We start from the raw sequence: 18,861 nt of genomic DNA, 5'->3' as shown, positions 1-18,861 counted from the left end.
CCTCTATTCTAGGCCTTAGAAATTCTTATCCCACAGAACTCACATTCTAGGGAGAGGAGGGGCAGACAAAAAAACAATTTAGTAAGTTTTGTAGTAGATTAAAAGATCATTTGTATGGTGGGGGGAAATTAAGCAAGAAAGGGGAGGAGGGACTGAAAATTAAAAAAATAAAATTTTATTTCTTTAGTTTGAGAGAGAGAGAGAGAGAGAGAGAGAGAGAGAGAGAGAGAGAGAGGAGATTTCACACAAGCTCCATGCTCAGCAGAGGGCCAAACATGAGGCTTGATCTCATGAACCATGAGATCATTACCAGAACCAAAATTGAGATTCAGATGCTTAATGGATTGAGCCACTCAGGCACCCCTGAGATTGAAAATTTAAATAGAAATCATGGAAATTCTTACTGAAAAGATAACACTTGAACAAAGGCTAGAAAGAGTTAGGGAGTGAGTCATGAGTCTGGCTAAGGAAGGAGCAGTAGGAAGAGGCTGACAAGGGTCTGGGTCCAAGGAAGGAGCGTGGGGGAGGGTTTGAGGAACAGCAAGGAGATCACAGACCTACACTATGGTGAGGTATCTTGCATTAGGGTCTTCATGTATTTCAATTTTAGCTTCACAGAGAGGATTTGGGACATTAGATGGAATATTTCTTGGTAAGACCCTAATGCTCTTACAGAGGCAGACCTCAGCAGAGTGGTGCCAGAGCACTTAACCAATGTTTTGAAAGAACATGAAAATTTCCCTTTAGCTATGTAGGTTCAGAAGTGGGTGAAGAAGGTCAGATCCATGGTGTGGAGGTGAGGTATAATGATGCAATGGGAAGACTGTGAGGACAGGAGTCATGGTATCTGAGCTCTGTCCCTGGCTTGGTCACTAACTGGTTGTATGGTCAAGGGTAAATACCTCCCTACCTTATATGTATAATGGTCTTTTTTTTTTTTTTAGTTTATTTATTTATTTTGAGAAAGGTAGAGCAAGAGGGGGCGGGGCAGAGGGAGTGGGAGAGAAAGAATTCCAAGCGGGCTCTGCACTGCCACCACAGAGCCCGTCATGGGGTTTGATCTCACATACTGTGAGATTGTGACCTGAGCAGAAACCAAGAGTCGGCTGCTTAACTGACTGAGCCACCCAGGAGCCCCTAAAATGGCCTTTTGGATCAATTTCCCCCCAAACCATCATTGTCTCTCTCCTGCATCCCCTCTCACACCCTTCATGTGTCAGCTTCATAGTAAGAGTCCGAGCTAACATTTGTGGAACAGTTCTTACGTCCTAAGCACTGCTCTGAGATCATTGTGTGTATCAAATCATTTACTACTCAATAACACCCTGAGAGATCTACACCATTAAAATCATCTTGAGTTTATGGATGAAGAGCTAGACACCTAAAGTTTGTGGACTTGTCCTGGCCATCCAGGTTTCGGGAAAAAGCAAGATCCCAGACAGTAGGGAGGCAGAGTATGCTTGGGACTTCCAGGTCCTGGATCAGGATCTGCTTGTGTGGATTGTTTCCACACGCCTCCTTGGTTTCTGGTTCTGGTTCTGAAGCAGCAGTCTAATAGAAATATTATGTAAGCCACATATGTATGTAACCTTACACTTTCTAGTAGCTAAATAAATAATAGGTGAAATTAATTTTAAGAATACATTTAACACAACACATCCTATGATGTTATCATTTAATTATGTAATCCATAAAAAAATTATCCATGGCATATTTACATTCTTTTTGTACTAAGTGTTTGAAAGCTCATGTGTATTTTATACTAACAGGCTATCTTAGGCTAGACTAGCCACATTTCAAGTGCCCGAGAGTCATGTGTGGCTGGTGGCTACCATATTGGACAACGCAGATGGACTGTGCAGCTCAATTATCACCACCCTTAGGATACTTCCTCAATAACAATTTTAAGTTGAGAAAAGTGAATTTTGCCGTCCATTAAAAAAATAAAATAAAATCAAAAGTGTGCAACATATAGGACAAGGATGTGTATCAGCCACAAAATGCCATGTTTATGTTTTAGCTATTACACAGTAAAAACAGGAACTGACACACACATGGAATTTACTTCATGCCAGATAGTGTTCTAAGCGCCTTGTTTGTCAGAAGTCATGAAGATTTATGAAAATCCCATGAGCAAACTACTCTTACCATCCTTGTGTTGATAAAAAGTAAACTGAACAATCAAGAAGTTGTATAAATCATCCCTGGTCAGGCAGCCAGGGACTCCAACGCAGATTCAAATGCAGACTTTTTGGCTGCAGGTTCTATGTTTCAGCCGTTTGCTGTTCTCCTTATGTGATAAAGCTGGCCTTCAACATTTTAACTGTGTCATTTTTAGGTTACTAGTAGAATGTGTGTACAACCGGTTGGAGTGAAGAAAGATAAATTCATTCATTTGAAGCTGAAATTGCCAACTGTGTTTCTATCTGGATTTCTTTTAATCTCCCAGTGATCCATGCATTTAAATCATGGGATAGATTTTGGGAGCAGCAGGGCACACTGGTGAATGCCTGGGTAAGGTCTGGTGTATATTTCAGCCACACCAACAAGAAGCCAAAATGCCCTTTGTGGGTAATTAGTGCCCTCATCTCTTTGTGTGTTCTCAATAAGTCCGGTTATCCCAGAGCTCAAACTACTTCCAGGAGATAATTAGGGGCTGCTGAAAGCTGTCTTAACCCTGCCAGGTCACCGGAGCATTGTAAATTACTACTTCTCAAAGAGATTCATCAGCTTGCAGCAACCCACAACACCTCAAGCCTAATCCCCAAAAGGGTTGAACATGGAATACTTGGATTATTACGTTTTCATTTGGAGGGTTTGAATCTCTTTTAACAGAGACTGATGTCATTTCCATGTCATAAAGGCAACTTTGGGGACATGAAGAGTTAATGCCACACATCTGGAAAAGCCTGATTAAAAGATGAGTGCATACTTTACAGCTTGGGAGAAAGTATTCATCAAGACTTTTGATTCATGACTGTATTAATTTTACAGCCAACTTTCTATCTTTCTCAAGTTGTCAAGTCCAATCTGGAGCTTTGTTGGGGCTAAATAGCTATTGCTTATAAAATCTCTATTAAGTACTACACATTGCTCATCTATTATTTCTAATCCTGCAATAACTGTGTTGCAACAATCATGGCAGCAAGCGCATTGGTGAAGACAGAGAATGCACCAGGCATGATTCTGAGCACCTTATGTTTATCAACTCATTGACTACTCCAAAATCCTTTGAGGTAGATACTGCCATAATCCTCTTCCTATAAACCAGGGAAAGTCAAGAACAGAGATGATGAGTGGATGTCCCAGTGTCACGCAGCTGGCAAGCAGTCAGCCACATTTCAGAGATTTGCACTCTTAACCTTTAACTTACAAGGCTTTTATCTGAATTATAAAGATTACCATTCCTGTATGTTAGGACAGAAGGCTGAGGTGCGGAGTGAAGAGGTAACTTGTCACAGGTCATCTAGTTAGTGAGTTCTGGCAATAGAAGTTGAAGCAATTTCTAACTTACTCCCAAGATCCCATAGTTTCTGTTAAATCATAAGTGAAGAAACAATTTTTTTTCATTGTGGGAAGACCTTAGAACATACTGATCCCAGTAATAATTGGCTTGAGAATTTTGTAGGTTTTTTTTTCAATTAAAGAAAATTTCTACTTTTCAAAAGTGGTGTTATTAAAGATGACAAATTCCAGGGGTACCTGGGTGGCTTAGTCAGTTAAGCATCCAACTCTTGATTTTGGCTCAGGTCATGATCTCAGGGTCGTGGGTTTGAGCCCTGCATTAGGCTCTGCACTGAGTGTGGAGACTGCTTGAGATTCTCCTCTCTCTGTCTCTCTCTCTGTCTCTCTCTCTCCCCCTCTACTCCTCCCCTGCTTGCATGCACACTCTCTATCTTTCTAAAATAACAACAATAAAAGATGGTGACATCCAGATTGTTGTGTTTCTCTTGCTTATTGAGTGTGTGTGTCTATAGGGGAAGAAACTTGATATGAAGAAACATCCTCTGTTTAACCCAGTTATTACGCTTCCTAAATCTTGGACTAACGCATGAGAAAATAAATGTTGTACTTCACCACAACCTTTCCTCATTTTCCACTTCCTTGGCAAATGTGATATCAAGACAAAGGTTCTATGCCTTCTGAAACTGTCTAGGACAAACATGGTTCTCAAACAAGGTTAAGGTTAATATGTGAATATAAATAATGGAGGAAAAATAGAATGAAAAATCTTGGTGACCAGAATGTTCCTAAAGTTCTATTTCCCAGAACACTATATTATAAATTTGTTTAAAAACTATGTGGTATGCTAAAAGAAAACAAAAACAAAAAACAAATAAGCAAGCAATGCTTGAATGCTTGATACTTTCCCGGAAATTTCTGGACTATTGTTACCTAACATAAATTGAATATTCTTTTTCTCTTTCTATGACTATCTTGATTTTGAGAAATAAAAAATACAGGGAAACTCAAAGGATAATTAATGAATGCTCATATAACCACTGCTCAGAATGGAAAATATTAATATTTACATATGTTTATAGACCTTTTTATATTATTTTTAATATGCCAGTTAAGCTCAAACTCCCATTTGTCCCCAAAGACAATCCCACACAACATGGAAAAACCAAATCATGGGTTTATATCAATTTATATATCTGTTGTATTTGCATGTATTTTACATTCACACAAATGATTTCATACTTCACATGTCATTCTTTACCTTTTTTTTCATTTAATGTGGCTCTTAATATCTATCCATATTAATGCATGAACATCAGTTTCATTCTATTTAATAGCCTTTCAGTATTCCATTGTTATCAGTATACCACATTTTATTTACTCCTTCTAGAGATGGTTTTTGAGCTAATTTCTAATATTTTATTTTATTATAATTTTAAGAAATCTCTACACCCAAAATGTGGTCAAACTCATTACCCCAAGTTCAGGAGTTGCATGTGCTACCAACAGAGCCAGCCAGGCACTCCATGTTTGTTTTTAATGATTCATCATTACTAACAATGTGACTATGTGTCCCTTTGTAAGTATCTGTATTCGTTTGCTAAGGTTACCAAAACAAAATACGATAGACAGATGGCTTAAATAACAGATATTTACTTTCTCCCAGTTCTAGAGACTAGAAGTTCAAGATCAAAGTGTCAACAGCTTTAGTTTCTTCTGGAGTCTCCCTTTGTGTCCTCATGTGGCCTCTTCTCTGTGCACGTGCATCCCCCTGTCTTCTTTTTCTTATAAGGATACCAGTGATATTGGATTGGTGCCTATTCATATGACATCATTTAACCTTAATTATCTCTTTAAAGATCCTACCACTAAATACAGTCACACTGTGAGGTGTATTGGGGTTCAGATTTCAACATATGAAATTTGGGGGTGAGCAAGGGGACACAATTCAGTACCAGTAACAATACCATTGGAGGCAGCCTAGACTAGAGGTTCAGAGCAAGGGCTCTGGAGTCAGCCTGCCTGGGTGAGATTCTGACTCCTCATGTGTGACTGTAGCGTCTACTTGATGTTGTAGCAACTCATCTACAATAAAACCCACCTTTTGTGTTGTTGTGATTGGTTAAAAGATCTACATGTAAAGCACTACAACTGTGCCTCACTCAACATTAGCTAGTGTCACATCTACTTGTGTGTATGAAGAAGAATTTACCTAGAAGTGTACCTGGTCATGAAATTTTCAACGCACAGGAAACACGTATTCCATTTTTCTAGATACTGCTAAATTGCTCTCTGTGGTGAGTTCAATCAATGAACACTTCCATCAGCCAAGTACAAAAGTTCCTTTGTCCTCATTTCCTGGCCAGCAATTGATTTTTCCATACATCAACATTTCTATCCGTCTGACGTTTGAGGAAAAGTATGTCATTGTTTAATACATTCTTTGGTATACATCTTTTTCAGATCCATAGACCATAAGGGAAAAATTCTATAGGTGGTTTTATATGCTTCTCATAGCCATTCCCTGAGTATAGTCCAGAGCGAAGAAATGCAATACAAATGACAGCTCTTTGCTTATTGGATGAAAGCAGAGCATCAGTCAAGTGTCTCTCCTACCCTTCTCTGATCTTGGGGTCTCTTCCGGTGCCTTTAGGGATTTTTATTTCTCCTTTAGGAAGAAAAGAGTATCTTTCAACCAGACAGTCTCCAAAGTCTAAGAGAGCTAAGTACTTCTTTATCAGTTATGATTTTCTTTTGTCTGAAGCATTGGCTCTCAAAACTGGGTGAAGTATTGAATTGTTGAATCACTATGTTGTACGCTTGATATTCACATAACACTGTATGTTAACTATACTGGAAAAAAAGTTTAAAATTTTATTTTGACCAAGAATTATTTGATGAGCATGTTAATAATGTAGATTCCTGGACTGTACCTGATTCAAATTTGACCCTACTGTGGAAATAAGAATCTGATCTTTTAACAAGCATCTCTTTTGATCTGTTTCAGGTAATATGTAGCCTACATTTTGAGGAACACAGTTTTAAAAATAAGGATTCTTTGGATATGTTCCTAAGTATTATGCTATTTTTTAACCCTTAGCTGTATCTTAACCTAAATACACAAGCAGACTGCATAAAATACTGTCATGGTCTTTGGAAGTGTGACTTCCTGAGCCTGATGTTTCCTTTGTTTAATGACTGAGCTATTGACTAGAAAAATTCCAAGGTGCTTTCCAGTTCTGATGTTCTGTCTTTCAATTTTATTATGTGCCTGTCACATTTAACAGGGCTTGCAGTATGTTTTATTGGTATACAGATCATTTAACAATAATAGTTGAATTTCTCTGAGAAACTTGAAACTCAGAGAAATAAGTCTACTAACTAAAAGTTAAGTATTTAATTTAAGCATATAATTTAACATAATGGATAAGATCATTTCATTGTAAATATCCCCTAGAAAAAGGTACGTAATCTCTCAGATAAAATCCTGGACGCATGAGATCCAAATGCAATTGGTGTTTAAATTAATCAATATGATATATCAAAGAAAGTGAATCAAAAGAACCAGGATGCTTCTAGTCCTTATCTGAGGGGTGATTGCCCCCAAATTTCAACTGTAATTTATCCCCATAGTAAAGAAGACGCATTAATCAAAAACAATAATGGGATGTCATGTTAATACTGGTTTTGTTTTGTTTAAACACCATTTCTAGTAATAGACTTGACAGGAAAAGAGATTGTATCTAGTGCCTAAGGATTTATTCACCATCACACACTGTTAGCAGGACAGTAAACTAACACAATCTTTCCAAGAAGCAATTGGACCATATTATCAAAAGCCTCAAAAATGTGTATTCTGATGGATTTATTAATTTCAAATTTAAGAATGTATTTAGGGAAATAAATAACCTCTGCAAATATATTTTTTCCATAAAGATTTTACTGTAATGTTTCTGCCACTATACATACATAACAAAAGGGGATGAACTGTATGCATTTTGGTATATGCCCAAAATAAAATCCTATTTATTCTTAAATAAGTATGAGAACTATAAATGTTATTTTCACATAGTAAGCCTAAGATAATATATTTTCAAGCAAAACCATCACTTTATAGTATGGCAATACACAGTATAACACATCTTTATTTAAAAAATGTATATCTTTACTCAGAAAAAGAGTTATTGCAATATGCATATATATTAAAAAATTCCATAGTGGTTATGTTTGCATAGGTAGATTCTTGGTATGGGGTTTCATTTTAAATCTTTTCAGTTATCTCTATTTTCTAATTTTCCATACTGAATGTATTCTTTTTAAATAAAATGATAAAGTAAAAGTATCAGTAAGTTTTTCAAGTTTATTTATTTATTTATTTATTTATTGAGAGAGAGAGAGAGAGAGAGAGAGAGAGAGAGAGAGAGAGAATCCCAAGCAGGCTCAACACTGTCAGCATGAAGCCCTATGTGAGGCTTGAATTCATAAACTGTGAGATCATGACCTGAGTTGAAATCAAGAGTCAGATGCTTAACCAACTGAGCCACCCAGGAGCCCCAGCATTAGTAATTTTTAACATTAGAATTTTTGTGTCTGTAGCTGGCCTTTGAGTTGAGTTTAGGACACTCATTCACTCATCAAACACTGTGTATGCATCCTGTGGCTTAGAATACTTCAGTGAAAAATAAGCAGATCTCTACCCCTGTGAAGTTTACTTCCAATGTACATTGCAACAAGTCCCTCTGAGCAAGAACCACAGTATACATTGACCTAGACTGGCATTCAGAGAGTTAGCATTGCTACCCACCTCCACAAACCTGTGACCACCCCACCCCCAAAACCCTGAGCCTCCATTAGAGCCCTGAAGCCCAGTCCTGTTTAGGTCATCCCAAACAGTCACTGTGACAATTCTATCTTCCAATGAGTATGGGCCACTCTAGCTTCCTTTGTGCCCAAATCCAAGCTGCTAGGCTCTCTCCCCAGCTCCTGGCTGGTGTCTTGTACTTTTTCTTGACAGAATCTGTAATATTATGATATAATAAGAAATAATACTTGGTCTTTATCCTGAGTTTCTAGCATAGAGCTTCTAAAACCCTTAGAGTTTCTTTTTTTTAATGTTTATTTATTTTGAGAGAAAGAAAGGGGGAGAGAGAGACAGACAGAGACAGAGAAAGAGAGAGAAAAAGAGAATCCCAAGCAGCATTTTTTCACTGTTAGTGTAGAGCCCACCATCAAAAACCTTTTGATCATGACCTGAGCCAAAATCAAGAGTGAGTGCTTCACCCATGAAGCCACCCAGGTGCCCCTAAAACCCGTAGAATTTCTGAGTGATAGGGGTAAGAAGAATGTCTTTTGTTACTGATAATAAGCTCCTTTCAACCATACCTGAGTTTATGTTAATGAAGTGAGTTTTGATGGGCCTCTGGGTAGCTTGTGGATGGGGGGGCTGGTTACCAGAATGATCAAAATATGATTAGAGAGTTGGAACTGTCAGCCTAACATTTGACTTACAGGGAAGAGAGAGGATCTAGAGATTGAATAAATCAACAATGCCAATGATTTAATCAACAACATTTACATTATGGTACCTCATAAACGATGGGGTTCAGGGAGCTCCCGGGGTGGTGGGCATATCTAGGTGCTGGAAAGGTGGTGTGCCCAGAGAGAGCAGGGATGCCCATGCCCCTCCCCCATAGCTTGCTTGATGTGTCTCTTCTATTTGATTGTTCTCGAGTTGTGTTCTTTATAATAAACCAGTAACAGTAAGCAAGCTGCTTTCCTGAGTTCTGTGACCATTCCAGTAAATTCTCAAACCTGAGGAGTGGGTCATGGGAATCCCTGCCCTTATAGCCAGGAGGCCCAGACTTGGGAAACTGGAGGGGCAGTCCTGTGGGACAAGACCTTTAACCTGGGGGATCTGATGCTAACGCAGGGGGCAGTTAGGGTCAGAATTGAATTGAATTGGTGGAATACTCAGATGGTGCCTGGAGAGTTGGGGACTCGATGTTGGTGTGGAAAAACCCCACACATTTGGTGTCAGAGGTATCTGTTTCTGAGGGTGGAAACAGATCATAGTGGTAAAATCGCAGCTGGAGTCTGAGCTAACCCAGGTGAGCCCATCCATCTGTGCCTGTGGGTGGGTAAACAGTGCTCTTTCAAAAATTAAGAGATTCCATTTTTAGCTTATCCTACAAAACCAACCAGCTTCTCAAGATAATGTTACTGGTTCATCACTGACCTCTCAGATGTGACTACTCTCTCTTTTTGTTGCCCTCTTTCTGTCCTGCCCACATTCTCTCTCCTCAGTAAGTCTAAGGAAATATCCCAGGGAAAATTTATGATTATGTCTATAATATAATAGAAAGATTTTTTCCTACTTGCTTCTGTTAAGTACAAAGACAAAGAATAAAGACATTTCAACCCGTTAAAACTCATTTTGATGCAGTTCCATGTGTCATTATCTGTTGGGATTGTTTTTCATAAAAGGTTGATATTTTATCAAAAGGCTTAAGAGTGATAGGTCTCTAATCTTTTAGTCATTATCCACACTGGTCAGATCAAATAATCACTGTAGTAATTCTGCTAACAGATGGCACTGTGTAATTTTCGTGGTGATGGAAGGAATAAGGAAATTGGAATAAATCTTGTATCCTAGTAACAGATTACATTCACCAAGCACCACAGAAACTAAACTAGGTAAAAAGAAATCTCACAGAACATTGTGCAAATAGCCAACTAAGAAAGCAAATCTTTCTCTGGTATCAAAGGTATATATATCTGTAGTCAAAAATATATTTATGAATACTTATGAATATAAATTTTTCCCACAAATGCTGAGAACTTTATTTTAGTAAAAATGCCCATATTTTTTATTAAAATAATAAACCCTGCACTCTTTCTCCACCACTAGAAAACATCTGTACTGCTAAAAAAGCAATCCATTTATTTAGACATACTCTTACTGGATACGTTAAATATTTCCCATTGAGACCATGCATACTGCATTAGTTGAATTTTTCACTGTGTCTTGAGGTTCTAGATCATTTTATTCCATTTTTTTCTCCATCGTTGCATTTTCCAAAACTTTTGCAAAGGACCCATATCATTTTATAAGAAAAAAAAAAGAAATATTACTAAATACAAGAAGGTGTGCATTTTCAATATTCCACACGTTTTAAAATCTGGTGACCTTCGTTGACTTCAAACTCCACTAGTAGCAATTCTGTGTATTAAAGGGTTAGGAGCAAGAGGTGCTCCAAGTCTGAAAAAAAGAGACCCTTAATCCTTTATGTAGCATTTCCTTTATTGTGAAATTTCGAGTGCTTCTAATTTCAGCGGTCATTTTGCCCAGTGTGGAACAGCAGTTAGCAGGTTGGAATCAGCTTAGGTCTTCCACTTGATGGCTGGCAAGAAAACCTTCCCTTGCTTAGCAAAAGAGCAGCCCAGGCAAAACATTAAGAGGCTCCTGAGGTTTTACTCACTTCTAGACTGTGGAGTTTTAAGTATTTCTTGAATAAAAATTTTTTAACATTTATTTATTTTTGAGGCAGAGAGAGTGAACTAGGAAGGAGCAGAGGGAAGGAGACAGAGGATCCAAATCAGACTCTGTGCTGTGAGCTCAGAGCCCAATGCAGGTCTTTAACTCAGAACAGTTTGATTATGACCTGAACTGAAATCATGAGTTCGCTGCTTAACCGACTGAACCATGCAGGCACCCGTAAGGTGCTTCTTTAGCATTTAAAAGCCCCAGTGCATGAGAAAGTATTTATTTCCACAGCTTTCTCTAGTTTTTCCCCACTCTTTGCTTCTGAATCCTGAGATTAGTTAATGGGATATTTTAATTAATGGTTGAGACAATGGGGAATTTGGAGGAGAATTCATCTGTTTACACTTGTAGTCTAAAATACCCTCATCAGGAATAAAAGTCTAGAGTTCCACTTCTGTTTCTTTATTCTTCCAGAAAATGTTCTCTGCCTTCACTGTCCGACTATTTTCTAGTTAAAAATCTCACACTTGGTCTTGTCTCCAGCTCTGTCACTGGTATTTGACATATTTCAGCAGGTTGTCTAAATTACTAGAACTCAGGAATAATTAAGCTACCAAGTCAAACTTGGACTTTAAAAATCCTGACTGAAAAATTAAAAAAAAGAGAGATAGAAAAAAGGAAAAGTGGGACACATGGGTGGCTTAGTGGGTTGAGCATCCAGCTTCAGCTCAGATCATGATCTCATGGTTTGTGAGTTGGAACCTTGCATCTGGCTCTGTGCTGACAGTTCAGAGCCTTGGAGCATGCTTCAGATTCTGTGTCTCCCTCTCTCTCTGCTCCTCCCCCACTCGCACTCCTTCTGTCTCAAAAATAAATAAGGATTAAAAATTTTTAAAAAAGAGAGATAAATATCCTGATTGATATTGACTGCTCACCTAAGACCTTTTTCTCCTCTCACATATAGGTACCTATTTCTCCCAGACTAAGAAACATTAGCATCTCCTTACCCAAATCTGCATTTTCTTATCCAATAAAATACCTGTTGTGAAGTAATTTAATACATAGACTTAAAACAACTCATTCATGGAAATGGAGGAGCTTTCTAAGATTTTGAACTGCTTGGTTTTAATCCCAGAATGTGAGCTAATATGGATGAAAGGTGCAGTAAGATTTTTCTAGAAACCTACTAAAGTTACTAATGGATCTCAGAGATGTTAGGGTCCCCTTGAGAAGACGCCCAGTTTTCCTCACCATGCTCTAGAATGTATCTCAAGGTGTGGCATGGGCAGGCAAGTTGTATTGTTGTGTAGTGTGCATATTGAGGAGTTCCAAAGCCACCCTGATTTCAAAGGGTTGACAAAGGTCACAATAACTTAAAATGATGGATAGTTCTGTTGTAGCAAATTGAATTGCTGAAGGTGGCTTAAGATGCTGATGGTGCTCTGAACAGTAGACTCCGACATTTCGGGGGTGGAAGTAACAATACCCAATGTTTTCTTTAAGGATTTAATATTCTGAATAATTCACATGTTTAACAACCTGTAAGGTAGCCAGTCTAGTCTCTTGATTTTAAGCATGAGGGTAATGAAATCAAAGAGGTTGTATAACTTGGCCAGAGTAGCCCAGGGAGTTAGAGACAGAAGCTGAACCATATACCAGATTTCCTCACTTTTACTCCAGGGCTCTATTATGAAAACATGCCATGATTACATTTTGAGTCTCCTGTAACAGGGAGACATTTTGCAATAAATCCAGGTAAATGACATTTTTTTGGTGCTTATTTTACTTAGGTGCTTATAATGGATTATGACATTTCCCTGAGGCAAGATGTACCCAAACCTAATAAAAATAGAGGGAAAATAGGACGCATTGAACTAGGTTGGCTGCTTTGGGTTAATGCCTTTGAACATTCTTCTATCATATGCATACCCCTCAGGGTACCCAGAATAACTCCACTTCTTTATGTTTCCCAGACATGTTGGCTTGTTAATCAGACCATCCGAAGACTTTTGGCTAATCTGTGTATTGCCTTTTTCTTTCACTCTCTCTTTTTTAAATCTCAGCTATATGGATTTTACAGCATAGCAATTTTTATGTTTGTCCTCATTTATTTCAAAAAACTTCTTGAAGGTCTTCAGACTATAAGTCGTACCTTGTAATAAGTGTTTAAGAAAGTAGCATATCCAAGCATATTTATTTTAGGTATGCTGTCGTTGTTCTGCCTAATGGATTGCTGGAAAGGAAGTAACAGGCAGTTTGGGTCTATTGGGGAGCATAACTCTAAAGAACACCAGGTATAAAAGGTTTTCTATATTCATGATATGGAACTTTTGTTATGATTTTAAATCTTACAAACAGCATCTAGCAATCATGTAATTCTTTCGTTTTCATGTGGAAAATAATAAGATAGTTTTTTGGAGAAAATGTCCAGACTGCCCTTGTCACACAGATATTTGACAATTGCCTGACTCAGGCCTGACACGGGTTTGCTTTTAAGTGAATAACTAATGTGGATTGAAGTTAGTTTCAGAACTACATGACCAGATAGATGACTTCTGAAACTTTTGTTTGGTGGGTTTTTGAAACAATGCTTAGAGAAATGAGGTAGCCACAAAAATTAAAATTATAATTCATACATATAAAATTTATATAAGAGATATAAGCAGTTTCTAATACTGTCAAAAGAACTCATGTTCAACTAGTTAATACAGAGCTAAGAAAGAGTAAATTAATGTGGTACTAATATAAAAACAAGATTTAACATTATATAATGTAGATACCAGATATCAGTGAAAGAGGGAAGGATTATAAAAAAAATAATACCTGGGGAATGAATTAGTTAAATATTTAGGTCTACTGTTTGGAGCATGCACTAAAACCACTAAAACAAAATTTTACATAATGAAAAAGTGAAATATATTGATAACAATCAGTATATAAAAATGTAGCATAATTTTTCTGAAATGTCTTATGTCTCGATGGGCACTAGATGGGGACAACTTAAAGTTAATAAAAAAAAAATTATAAGGAGGGGCACCTGGGTGGCTCAGACAAACTTGGGACTTGGACTCAGGTCATGATCTCACAGTTCATGAGTTTGAGCCCTGTGTTGGGCTTTGCGCCGACAGCTCAGAGCCTGTTGCCTCCTTCAGATTCTGTGTCTCCCTCACTCTTTGCTCCTCCTCTGCTCACACTCTGTCTCTCTTTCTCTAAAATAAATAAATATTAAAATTTATTTTAAAAATCACAAGTAAAATAATAAAGATAATTTGATTTTACTATACCCAAAAATAGAAACATTCCATATGACAATAATAATGAGCTAAAAATTATTTATCACTTACTAAATACTCTGAATGTATTGCATGAAGTAACTCCCAATTATCAGCATAACCCAATGAAATAAATACCATTGTTATCCCATTTTATGGACCAGCCAACTTAGGCACAGAGAAGTTAAACTACTAGCTCAAAGTAACATGATTAAAACTTACTGAGCAGAAAAATCTTAATGTATTTAAATCTTAATGTATTCTTTTTCATGGGGGTCTGATATTTAGCTAATGCTTTTTGAGTCTTGTCTGAAAATTTTTCCCTCTCCTAAGTCAACAAGATATTTACCAACAAGTCTAAAAGTTTCAAAATTTTATATTTGCCACTTGTTTAAATCCATTTGGAACTGATTTTTGTGTTTGGGAGGACATAGGATCTTATTTTATTTTTGAAATATGTGTATTATTTATCTCTCACCATTTATTGAAAAAGTTCTCATTTTCCCATTGATCTGCCCTGTATCTCTATCATGAATCAAATTTCTACATATTCATGAGTATTTTTAGGCGGCATGTTCTTTGAGAAATTTGTCTACCTCTGCCCTATCCTCACATTATATTAATTACTTGAGCCTCAAAATCAGGACTGATATCAAACAAAAGGGTTCCCCTTTTGTTATCCTTCTTCTTCTAAAATATTTAGTCTCTTTGCTCTTTATTCTTTCATATATGTTTAATAATATGGTTCTCAAGTACCATGAAGAGAACAGATATATTTTGGATAGATGTTCTTTTCACTCATCACATTGCCAAACATTTTAAAATATGAGATGATCTGATCTAATGATGGAAAGTGAAATGTTTAGTATCATATCCAGCTTGAGAGTTTTAATTGCAGGTAGTTTTTTGAAAAGCATTTGATCAATTGTATGAAGAGCTTTAAAGATTATAACTTTAATCCCCTAATTAAAATATTGCAAATCTGTGTATCATAAGAAAGAATTTGAGAATCTGTCATGGTTTTATATCTAAATATATTTACTAAAGATTATTATTAATTGAAATTATAAATAATCTAAATGTCCAACAACAGGAATGTAATTAATGAATTGTGATTCATCCATTTATGGGATTACATGGAGTCTTTTTGAAGGATTTTTTTAAACGATATTGGAAAACACATGATATAATATTATGTGCAAGAAAGCATGATACAAAATTGTGTATGCTGTATGATCTTAACCTTCTAAAAATTCATAAGAGAGAGATTAGGAAAAATATACTTAAATGTCATCAGTGATTTTCTTTGGCTAATAAAATTATGGGCAATTATTTTTCTATTCTATTTTCCTGTATTTCTAAAAGTTACTTTTGAAGAAGTATTACAGATGATTTTTCACTCAAGAAAAAGCAAAAGAGAATTTTTTCTCAATGGCCACTTTTATTTTGATAATATAAAAGTCTTAATTGAATGAATGAAAACTTTGTTTATCTACCAGTGCAGTGAATATCTGGTATCAGCCCCTCTGAAAGAATCATGGTTAGGAGTTGACCATGGCAATGACAGGTGCCTGGCCTTTCCTTTTGATGTGCGTCTGGAATATCTCTGAAGGAAACTCACTTCTATGAAGATACCTTTTTATGCCTCATCAATATTCTATCACCCCATTTCTTCCAAGATAAAATTCCTCAGGGTAAAAAATTTCAAGGCTTTGAATGGCACCAGAGTGTCAGAAAAATGTTTCATTTAGAAATCAGACTTGTAGATCTCAGTCTGCAGGAGCTTACATATATGATGGATTTTGAAGCTATGTGAAGCACCCAAGAGAGGGGGTGCCTGCACCTTTGAAGTTGCCATGCCTGTGTCATTATGTGGATAATACATAACGAATGTTCAGACGTTCATAGTTGTTATCTAGTGATGTGATTGCCTCACCCTGCCTTGTAATACCCGCTCTGTTGAGCTGAGTTTGTCAGATGGTGAATACTGGTTGGATAGAAATCCTGAAGAAGCGGCTTCAAACACAATGCAAGCAACACCATTGACATGCATTGGGCTCATAAAACCATTTCAGGGACCTCAGAATGTAAAATGATGTGCTCCACTGTCCAGCGGGGTGGGGTCTGCTAGTGCCGGATCAGCATGCTAACAGTGAAGGAAGGACATAGAGGTTGAAAATCCTGAAAGATTCCGTCTCCCCGTGGCTGAACAAATGGTATAAAAACAATGATTGCATTGGTTCTACCTCATTTAAAAAATGTTTCCTTATTTAATGAATAAAGGGTGGAATCACCTTTGTTTATTAGCAATCGCGATGTGCTCCATTAGCTTTATGGCTGCTAATGACAGTGACTCTGGGATTCTGCTGATCTCCACAGTGTTGGTAATTCAGGTAGTAGGTACAAGCAAGGCGGTGGTGACACAGGTTCATTATACCTGACACACACCTAACTTACCACCTATTACTTCACGTCCCAAACAGTGTAGGCATTTTAAAAGCACAAAGTAAAACCGAAGGCAAAGGGACCCTGGAATATACAACAGGCTTCCTTCCTTTGAAAGAATATATTTAAAGTAGCACTTCTGTTGGCAAAGGGATATAGACCTGCAACGTTGTCTCAGATCCCTCCGTTAGCCGTTGTCAAGGCTCAAAGCTGGGACAGCTTGTCCCCTCTTCAGTTTGTACTTCTGGTGTTTTCTTCAGAGGAATGTTTATAACCCAGGTTGGATTGGATTCTCAAGTGTTTCGTTTCTGTGAAATGACTTCTGGTCTGTCTTATGAAATTTAGGTCAAATTTGTCTACCATGGGACATCAATCTCCATAAACTGAGCGTGTCTTAGATGTATGACCAGCAGATTATAGTCGGTGTACATTTCCTGTGCTAAGCTAGTATTCAAATTTTTTAAAAGTTTTTTTTTTAATGTTTATTTACTTTTGAGAGAAAGAGAGAGCATGAGCAGGGGAGGGGCAGAGAGAGAGGGAGACACAGAATATAAAACAGGTTCCTGGCTCCAAGCTGTCAGCACAGAGCCCGACATGGGGCTCAAACTAGGGAACAGGGAAATCATGACAGGAGCCAAAGTCAGACACTTAACCGACTTAGCCACCCAGACACCCTTCAACTTTCTTTTTTATTCTATACAGATCCCCTCACTGGAAATCCCATGTATGCTTGAGAGAACAGTAGAGGTAAAGTTGAAGCAGCTTCCAAGCCAGAATCTTCTCTCATCTCTGAACTATATAAAAAAATCACACTTCTATTCTTTCTCGGCTATCCATGTGAAAATCTAAGAGGGAAGTCAAAGGAAAAAAAACCATCACAGTGAGAAGCAAGACCATCCCCACAATGCTTCCTGGCATTCAGTGGCAGATAATTTTACTATTTATTTATGCCCTGCCTTATTCTGGAAAGAATTTATGGAAAAGAGCTTTCTTCTACCTTTCTGCTCTGCCACACTAGGCTTCACTTCTGAGGTAAACAATACTATCGTCTTTCTACTATAGCTAAAATCAGAGCTTTTGTCCATATGTGAAACAGTAACTTCTGGATGTCCTCAATATCTACTGCAGGGAGCTGTTACACAAAAATGCACGTGGCGGGACTTAAGCACGACCACGTAAGAGAACAGGTATATCAGATCATTCATTCTACTGCACTTATCTATTGATACCACCTCTTCTTCTAGTGGAGGTGATAGATGATTGGCACTTTTCTCATTTCTACAAAAATGAAGAGTGTCAGAATTTCCTCCGTATTTTCTCAACAGGCAATGAGGATTAATCACTTCAGCAAATCACTGGATTTCAGGGTGGCAGAGAATATTGCAAGAGCTCTGGCATAACCCATTAGCAATTATGAGTGTCAAAGCCCAGCATCCATGCAGAGACTTTAAGGATTGTTAATACATTTGGCAATCTATCATTCTATTTTACTCTTTCTTATGGTTCAAAGAACCCTAAGTTGACAAAACAATAAATGAAGAGCCATGTAAAGTTAAACTAGTGATGACAGCATTGTCATCACTATTACCAAAGTTAATGAACGTTTTTGGGCGCTTATGACAGGCACTGTTTTAAAGCATATGCATGTATTAACACAATCCTTGCAACAACTCTATGGGATGGGTGCTGTTATTATCTGAATTTTATAAGTGAGGACTTTGCAGCACAGAATGACAAGTCATTAACTCAAGCTTGTACAACTAGAAATGGTAGATCCAGAATCTAAACCAATTTTCTCGAGCACTGTACCATACCGCCCCCGCAGAACCGAGCATGTCACGGCCTCTGGAGGTGATCTCCAAGATCCCAGCTTCTAGCTAAGCCTTCATGAGGTTTACTCAACATAAAAGAAACTGTGCATATTTGAAGTTCATATTTTGATAAGCTTTGCATATATATCAACCATTACCTTAATCAGGTAGCGAACATATACCACCCAAACTCTTGACCGACTGGAGTCTTTCTCTTCTATACCTTCTGCTGGACTGATCTACTTTCTGTTACTAGATTCCCTAGAATTTGATTTATTGAGGAAAATGTTCATTTCAGTATAGTTGGCACACAATGTTACATCAGTTTTAGGGGTGCAATATGGCGATTCGATAAGTTTATACATTACGCGGTGCTCACCACAAGTGT

General features: G+C 37.5%; 1 long non-coding RNA gene across 2 annotated transcripts in view; it reads left to right on the top strand.

Moving 5' to 3' along the window:
- LOC115305509 overlaps nt 1–18,861 on the top strand; it is a 69,316-nt gene that overhangs the window by 43,049 nt on the left and 7,406 nt on the right. Inside the window, exons 3-5 of one of the 2 annotated variants that reach the window (XR_003914819.1) lie at nt 17,365–17,409; nt 17,681–17,694; nt 17,791–17,837. This is a non-coding gene — a long non-coding RNA (uncharacterized LOC115305509). Of the gene's footprint in view, nt 1–17,364; nt 17,410–17,680; nt 17,695–17,790; nt 17,850–18,861 lie in introns of both variants that reach the window. The other variant, XR_003914818.1, reaches the window with a different exon arrangement.

Source organism: Suricata suricatta, chromosome 10 (assembly GCF_006229205.1).
Source record: "Suricata suricatta isolate VVHF042 chromosome 10, meerkat_22Aug2017_6uvM2_HiC, whole genome shotgun sequence".
NCBI lineage: Eukaryota > Metazoa > Chordata > Mammalia > Carnivora > Herpestidae > Suricata > Suricata suricatta.
The sequence above is the reverse complement of the archived record's forward strand: the minus strand, read 5'-3'. Positions and strand labels throughout refer to the sequence as shown.